Source organism: Enhydra lutris, unplaced genomic scaffold (genome assembly GCF_002288905.1).
Source record: "Enhydra lutris kenyoni isolate GAN:26980312 unplaced genomic scaffold, ASM228890v2 scaffoldscaffold27, whole genome shotgun sequence".
Taxonomy (NCBI): Eukaryota; Metazoa; Chordata; class Mammalia; order Carnivora; family Mustelidae; genus Enhydra; species Enhydra lutris.
The window spans coordinates 8,473,401-8,480,487 of NW_019154111.1; positions in this window are offsets into that span (position 1 = coordinate 8,473,401).

Here is a 7,087-nt window from a genome sequence, read left to right on the forward strand (position 1 = left end):
TTTTTTTAGGAACTTCTATACTGTTTTCCATAATGGCAGTACCATTTTACATCCCCGCCCACAGTGCCAAAGAATTCTCTGCATCTTTGCCAACACTCTTTTCTGTTCTTTTGATAGTGGCCATTCTAATGGATGTATGGTGATATCTCAGTGTAGTTTTGATTTGCAGTTTCTTTTCTTTCTTTGTTTCTTTGTTTCTGTGTGTCTGTCTTTCTTCCTTTCCTTTCCTTTCCTTTCCTTTCCTTTCCTTTTTTTCTTTCCTTCCTTCCTTCCTTCCTTCTTTCATAGAGGAGGAGAGAGGGGTTGGAGGGGCAGAGGGAGACAGAGGATCACAAGCAGGTTCCATGCCCCGACGCAGAGCCCAACATGGGGATCTCAAGGTCACAACCCTGAGATCATGACCTGAGCCAAAATCAAGAGTCAGATGCTTAACTGAGCCACCCAGGTGCCCCTTGATTTGCATTTCTCTTGTAATAAGTGAAGTTGAGCAACTTTTCATGTGTGTTGGCCATTTGTATATTCTCTTTGGAGAATTGTCTTTTCAAGTCCCTGGCCCATTTTTAAATTGGGTTATTTGTTTTTTGTTGAGGTTGAGTTGTAGAAATTCCTTACATATTTTGGATATATACTCTAATATATATGATTTGCAAATATTTTTTGAAACCATTTGCAACCAAATTTTGCAACCAAATATTGCAACCAAATATTTTCAACCATTCTATAGGTTGTCTTTTCACTCTGTGGAGTGTTTCCTTTGATGCACAGAAGTTTTTACATTTCATATAGTTCTCTCTGCCTATTTTTACTTTTGTTGCCTGTGCTTCTGGTGTCATACCAAAGAAATCATTGCCAAATCCAATGTTCTGAATCTTTCTCCCCACATTTTCTCTAGGAGTTTCATATTTTAGTTCTTATGGATAGGTTTTTAAACCATTTTGAGTTGATTTTTTTTTTTTTTTTTTTTTTTTTTTTAGATTTCATCTATTTATTTGAGAGACAGAGACCACAAGTAGGCAGAGAGGCAGGCAGAGAGAGAGAGGAGGAAGCAGGCTCCCTGCTACGCAGAGAGCCCAATGCAGGGCTTGATCCCAGAACCCCGGAATCATGACCTGAGCCGAAGGCAGAGGCCTCAACCCACTGAGCCACCCAGGCGCCCCTTGAGTTGATTTTTATGTGTGGTGTAAGGTAAGGTCCAACTTAATTCTTTTGCACCTGGATACCCAGTTTTCCCAATACCATTTGAAGAGACTGTCCTTTCCCCATTGTGTAGTTTTGGCACGTTTATCAATAATTGTTTGACCATATCATGCAAAGCTCTCTTCCTGGGATCTCTATTCTGTTCCATTGGTGTATGTACCTATTTTTGTGGCAGTCCTACAGAGTCTTGTTTCTTTGTAGTATGTTTTGAAATAAGGCAGTGCGAGGCCTCAAGACTGCTTTGGGTATTATGGGTCTCTTGAGATTCATTTGTAGGATATTTAATTCTGTTCCTACAAAGAATGCTATTGGGATTTTGATAGGGATTGCACTGAATCTGTAGATAACTTTGGATAGTATGGACATTTTAACAATGTTAAGTCTTCCAATGCATGAGCACAAAATATCTTTCCATATATTTGTGTCTTCCTTAATTTCTTTTAGCAATGTTTTGTAGCATTCAGTGTGTAAGATTTTCATCTTGGTTAAGTTTATTCCTAAGTATTTTATTCTTTCTGATTTTATGATAAATGGGTTTGTTGTCTTAATTTTCTTTCCAGATTGGTCATTGTTAGTGTATAGAAACATAGTTGATTTTTGTGTGATTTTCTGTCCTATAACTTTGTTAAAATAATTTCTTAATTTTAACAGGTTTTTTTTGTGGAATCTCTAGAGTTTTCTCATAGAAAATTATGTTGTCTATGAAACAGATATAATTTGACTTTTTTCTTTCCAATTTGGGTGGCTTTTATTTCTTTTTTTTTGGCATCAGAGTAATTTTGGCCTCATAGAATGAGTTTGAAAATGTTCCCTCATCTTCAATTCTTTGGGAAAGTTTTAGAAGGGTTGGTATTAATTCTTCTTTAAATATTTGGTAGAATTTTCTAGTGAAGCCTCTGGTTCTGGACTTTCCTTTTTTGGGAGGCTTTTGATTACTGCTTCAATCTCTTTACTAGTTATAAGTCTATTTTGATTTTGTTATTTCTTATGAGTCAGTGTTTGTAGGTTGTATGTTTCTAGGAATGTATCCATTTCTTTTAGGTTATCCAATTTGTTTACATATAATTGCTCATGGTAGTCTGTTATAATCCTTTTTACTCCCATGACATCAGTTGTAATGTCCCTTCTTTCATTTCTAATTTTAATTATTTGAGTTTCATCTCTTTTTTTCTGAGTCTAGCTTAGAATTTGCCAATTTTGTTGATATTTTCAAAAACCATTTCTTGGTCTTGTTAACTTTTCTTTTGCTTCTATTCTCTGCTCTATTTATCTGTGCTCTAATCTTTATTCTTTCTTTCTTCTTTTGGTTTAGTTTGCTCTTCCTTTTGTAGTTCCTTGAGATGCAAAATTAGGTTATTGATTTGAGATCTTTCTTCTTAATGTTAAGCATTTGTCACTATACACTTTCTTCTTAGTACTGTTTTTACTGTATTCCATATCTTTTGGTATGCTGTATTTTCATTTTACCTCCAGATTTCTTCTAAATCCCCTTGTGATTTCTTCTCTGATTGTTTCAAGTAAATTGTTTATTTTCATATTTTAGGTGATTTTCCCATTTTCTTTCTGCTATTGAATCCTAGTTTCATTTCAGGTGGTCAAAGAAGATACTTTGTATGATTTCAATCTTCTTAACTTTGTTAAGACTTATTTTGTGGCTTAGCATGTGATTTATCTTGGTCAATGTTCTGTGTGCACTTGAGAAAAATGTGTATTCTGCTGTTTTGGGGTGCAGTGTTTTGTATATGTCTCTTAGGTCCAATTGGTTCTCTTGTGTTGTTCAAGTCCTCTGTTTCTTTATTGATCTTCTGTCTAGTTGTTCTATCTTAACTGAAGGGGAGGTATTAAAGTTTGCTACTATTATTGTATTGCTGTCCATTTCTACCTTCAGTTCTCTCAATGATTTATATATTTAGGAGGCTTAATCTCTCTTTAAAGATGATAGGATTGGGGCGCCTGGGTGGCTCAGTGGTTAAAGCCTCTGCCTTCGGCTCAGGTCGTGATCTCAGGGTCCTGGGATCGAGTCCCACATCGGGCTCTCTGCTCAACAGGGAGCCTGCCTCCTCCTCCTCTCTCTCTCTGCCTGCCTCTCTGCCTACTTGTGATCTGTCTGTCAAATAAAAAAAAAAATCTTAAAGATGATAGGATTTATGATTCTCACAAGGATCATATTTTACAACAGTGAAAAGTAAAACGTTGCCTTGGGGAGACTATGCTCAAATGGCTGAAGCTCTTTGTGGCCAGAAGGGCTTGGGCTGCTGGACCATTCTTCTGCTGAGAAGACCTTCCCCATCCCTCTCTTCTTCCATCCCTCTCACCATGGCCCAATGTAGCATCTGTCCACTTCTCTAATCCTATCCCATGATGCTTCACTGCTCATTACTGTACCCAAGCTACCCTGACCTTAGCTTATCTACTTCTTAAATACCCCTTTCTGCCTTAGCACTCACACATACGCACATACGCACACTCTGACATATACACTGTATCATTCAAGGTTTAGTATGTATGACATCTTTTCAGAGAAGACTTCCGTAGTCATTCTTGATGTTTGCTGGGTTTCAGTCATATAAAATGTCTATGTATTTTATTTTATTTTTTTTTAAGATTTTATTTATTTACCCGACAGACAGAGATCACAAGTAGACAGAGAGGCAGACAGAGAGAGAGGTGGAAGCAGGCTCCCCGCAGAGCAGAGAGCCCGATGTGGGGCTCAATCCCAGGACACTGGGATCATGACCTGAGCCGAAGGCAGAGGCTTTAACCCACTGAGCCACCCAGGTGCCCATGTCTATGTATTTTAAAATACTTTCTGTTTTAAAGGTATAATTGTCAGGTTATATAAAACATACAAAACATTCTATGTATGTTTGTTAGCTTGATTGGTATTTTAAAATATTTAGACAAGTAGCATGTGGGCCACCACTGTGCTCTTGTACTGAAGCTCACACCCATTCAAGATGGGCCTGTTATAGAAACAGAATTATTATAGCAGAACATTGAAAGCATCTACTTTTTTTCCCTGTTGGGACATTTAAGTTCTATCCAAATGATGGGACAATATTTCCATATATTAAGATAGTTTGAAGCCCATGAACCATGGAGAAATATTTATAATTAAAAAAAACCCACAATGGAATGTAAACTAAGAATATATCTATGTGAAAAAATGCATATAGAAAGAAATAAACGAAACAGTTCTCAGGATGGTAGGATTAAGGAATCCTCTACTTATTTTCAAAATATTTATACTGCTACATTTAACTCTATAATTTGACTAAAAAGCAAGAACACAAATCATTAACCTGTTTCCACACCATGATAGCAGCTGCCCATGGAGAAATGCTCTGAGCTGTCAGGCCACTTGGCTTCACTTGGCTCTCTGTCCACCAGCAGCCGGGTTTCTACATCCGTGTGGACCGACGGGAAGACAGCCACAGAGCACGGTACAGATTAAGATCAAATATCTGCTAGATGACAAATATTTTGAACCTATAAATATGAACAGTCCAGGACTTAAGGGGTATATGTTTTTGAAATGTTGGAGAGTAAATATTCATGACCTTGTCTGGCCCTCAACTTCAGGAGGCAGAGGACTTGAGATTCATTCAGTTCTCCTGCCGCAAAGAGAAGGGACAAGGGGACAAGTGAGGTCCGGCATAGGTAAGTCAGGTACCGTAAGGGAGCCTAAGAGTCCTGAGGGATGAGCAGACACTAGGCAGGCAAGGAGCGGGGTGATAGAGAGATGATGAGGGCAAAGGCAGATTCTTAAAAAGGTGTTGGTATCTGAAAAGGTGTTGGTATCTGAAAGCCTGCATCGTGTTCTGTGTGGCAGAACTTTTGAAAAGTCATCCAACAAATTTTTGGAGAGGACTGGAGAAGAGTAAAAGTAGAAGGAGGGAGCTCAATGTCTGAAATGTTTAAAGAGAGCAAAGCTGAGGACGTGACCCAGAGCCTGAGCGGGGAGGATACAGAAGAGATGGATTTGAAAGGAACGAGGAGAGAAAATCAACAGGACTCTGTAACTGATCAGAAGGAAAGTTAGGGTGACGGCCAGGATGCTGGCTGAGCATGTGAGTGTGTTGGCAGGACCACGGTTGCCAGACCCCAACAAGACTCCAGAAACCAGCAAGGACTTGGTATTAGTTTATATTTTAGATTAAAAATCTAAATTTGCATTTATTTATGTCTCTTTCCCAAGTTACAATCCCATGGGGGACCCTGAGGTCTCTATTTACATTTCGTGTTTACATCCGCTGAGCTCTACGCTTACATGATCAGGGAGAGAGATCCTACAATCCATTCCAGGCCTCTTCCGCCATGACCTCTTGTAAATAATCAGAACTAGGTTTGCAGGCAAATCCAGAGGCATTTATGAGCAAATACTGACCCCCAGTGTCTGGGTGTAGAAATAAAGATTAAATAAGGATTAAAAAATCAAGATTATAAAAATACCAAGACTCTCCCAGGAGAGTACCTGGAATTCTGCTACAAATCACGTTCCCTACCATCCAGTTCAGAATCCTAGTGTGCTTCAGAAATTAAAATGCTGACCAGCTAACCTATGGCCAGTAGCTGCCTGGAGAACTCTAATGGACATTCTATAGAACACGTGTCAGAATGGATTAAGGGCCTCAATTCAAGCGGCCAATGGGCACTTAACTATGTGATGCACTTCACCCTCTTTGTTCCAAGGTCCAGTTTCAATCACTCCAAAGAACCTTCTCACTAACAGGGTAGGTTTTATGCAATAATTTTACTAATAACCCTCTGATCCCTCACCGAGGTCAACGTTATGTCAAATGAGGTTTCCTTGCAAGTGGACACGAGGCAGCAGGGTTGGTGGACATTCCCTTCGCAGTAGCTGTGTGGCTAGAGTGAGTTCATGAAAAATCCTTGAGTCAACTCTGAGGCTGCAGGTGCCTTATTGAGAAAGTGACCACTTAACATCTTGGCCCAACAGTTGCTAAAGTTAGTCTCGGGCATCTATATTCTGCAGACTGGAAATTAGGTTTAGTTCTTTGGAGGTGTGTTTGTGTCACATCCTGGGCTATGCTGAAGTCTTTAAAAACTTGGCTGTTCAAAGAATTAAATGAACAGGTTGAGCAAGAAAACGGTCTTGAGGGGTAGGGCTTCCTTCATAAAAATAGGATATTTTCACGAACTTTGTTTTGTGAAACAAAGCCTTCAGTGGCCAATCACAACATAAATAAAAGGCACATCTTAAGTACCAACACAATCCATTTGCGTGTTGTTTGGGCAGTGAGAAGTCCTTGCAGGCCTCTGACCCTTAGCAGTCTTAGTAGGAGGAGGCTTGGAGGAACGGTAGAAACCAAGGCTGCTTCAGAGTCACATGGATTCAGGGCGGGGCTAGGCCACTGAGATGAGTGACACGAGGAACCCTGGTGACCTTGCTGCTGCACCAAGCGGAAGGTCCACGAAACATGGGTCCAGACAGTACGTATTGGTTTTGGAGCCAAATGGTGACAGTAAGAAGGAATGGCATCCTCAGGCAATAAAGGAGATTAAACTAGAAGGTTTTGCATCAGGTGGAAGAAATTCCATTTACTCTTTGCTCGGCTACAAGGGAATGGCAATCAACACTGTTCGTGATTTGCTCTATCAACAGAAAAGCTAATTGTTGGTGTAATGCCTAACTGCAGCCCCGCACAGAATGAGGGTACTTGTTTCTTGACAATACAGACCTGAGAAGTTCCTCTCTTACCTAACAAGGCCTGAGATTTCAGGAAGAGTGAAACTGCACAGAAAGCAGGGCACCTTTATCCAGTCACTACAGAGATGGTTTTAGCTGCTCCTTTGTCCATTTTTTTTTCCTCCTGTCACTTTAGTTTTCCTGGTTTCATTTTGAAAAATTTCAAACCTACAGAAAAGG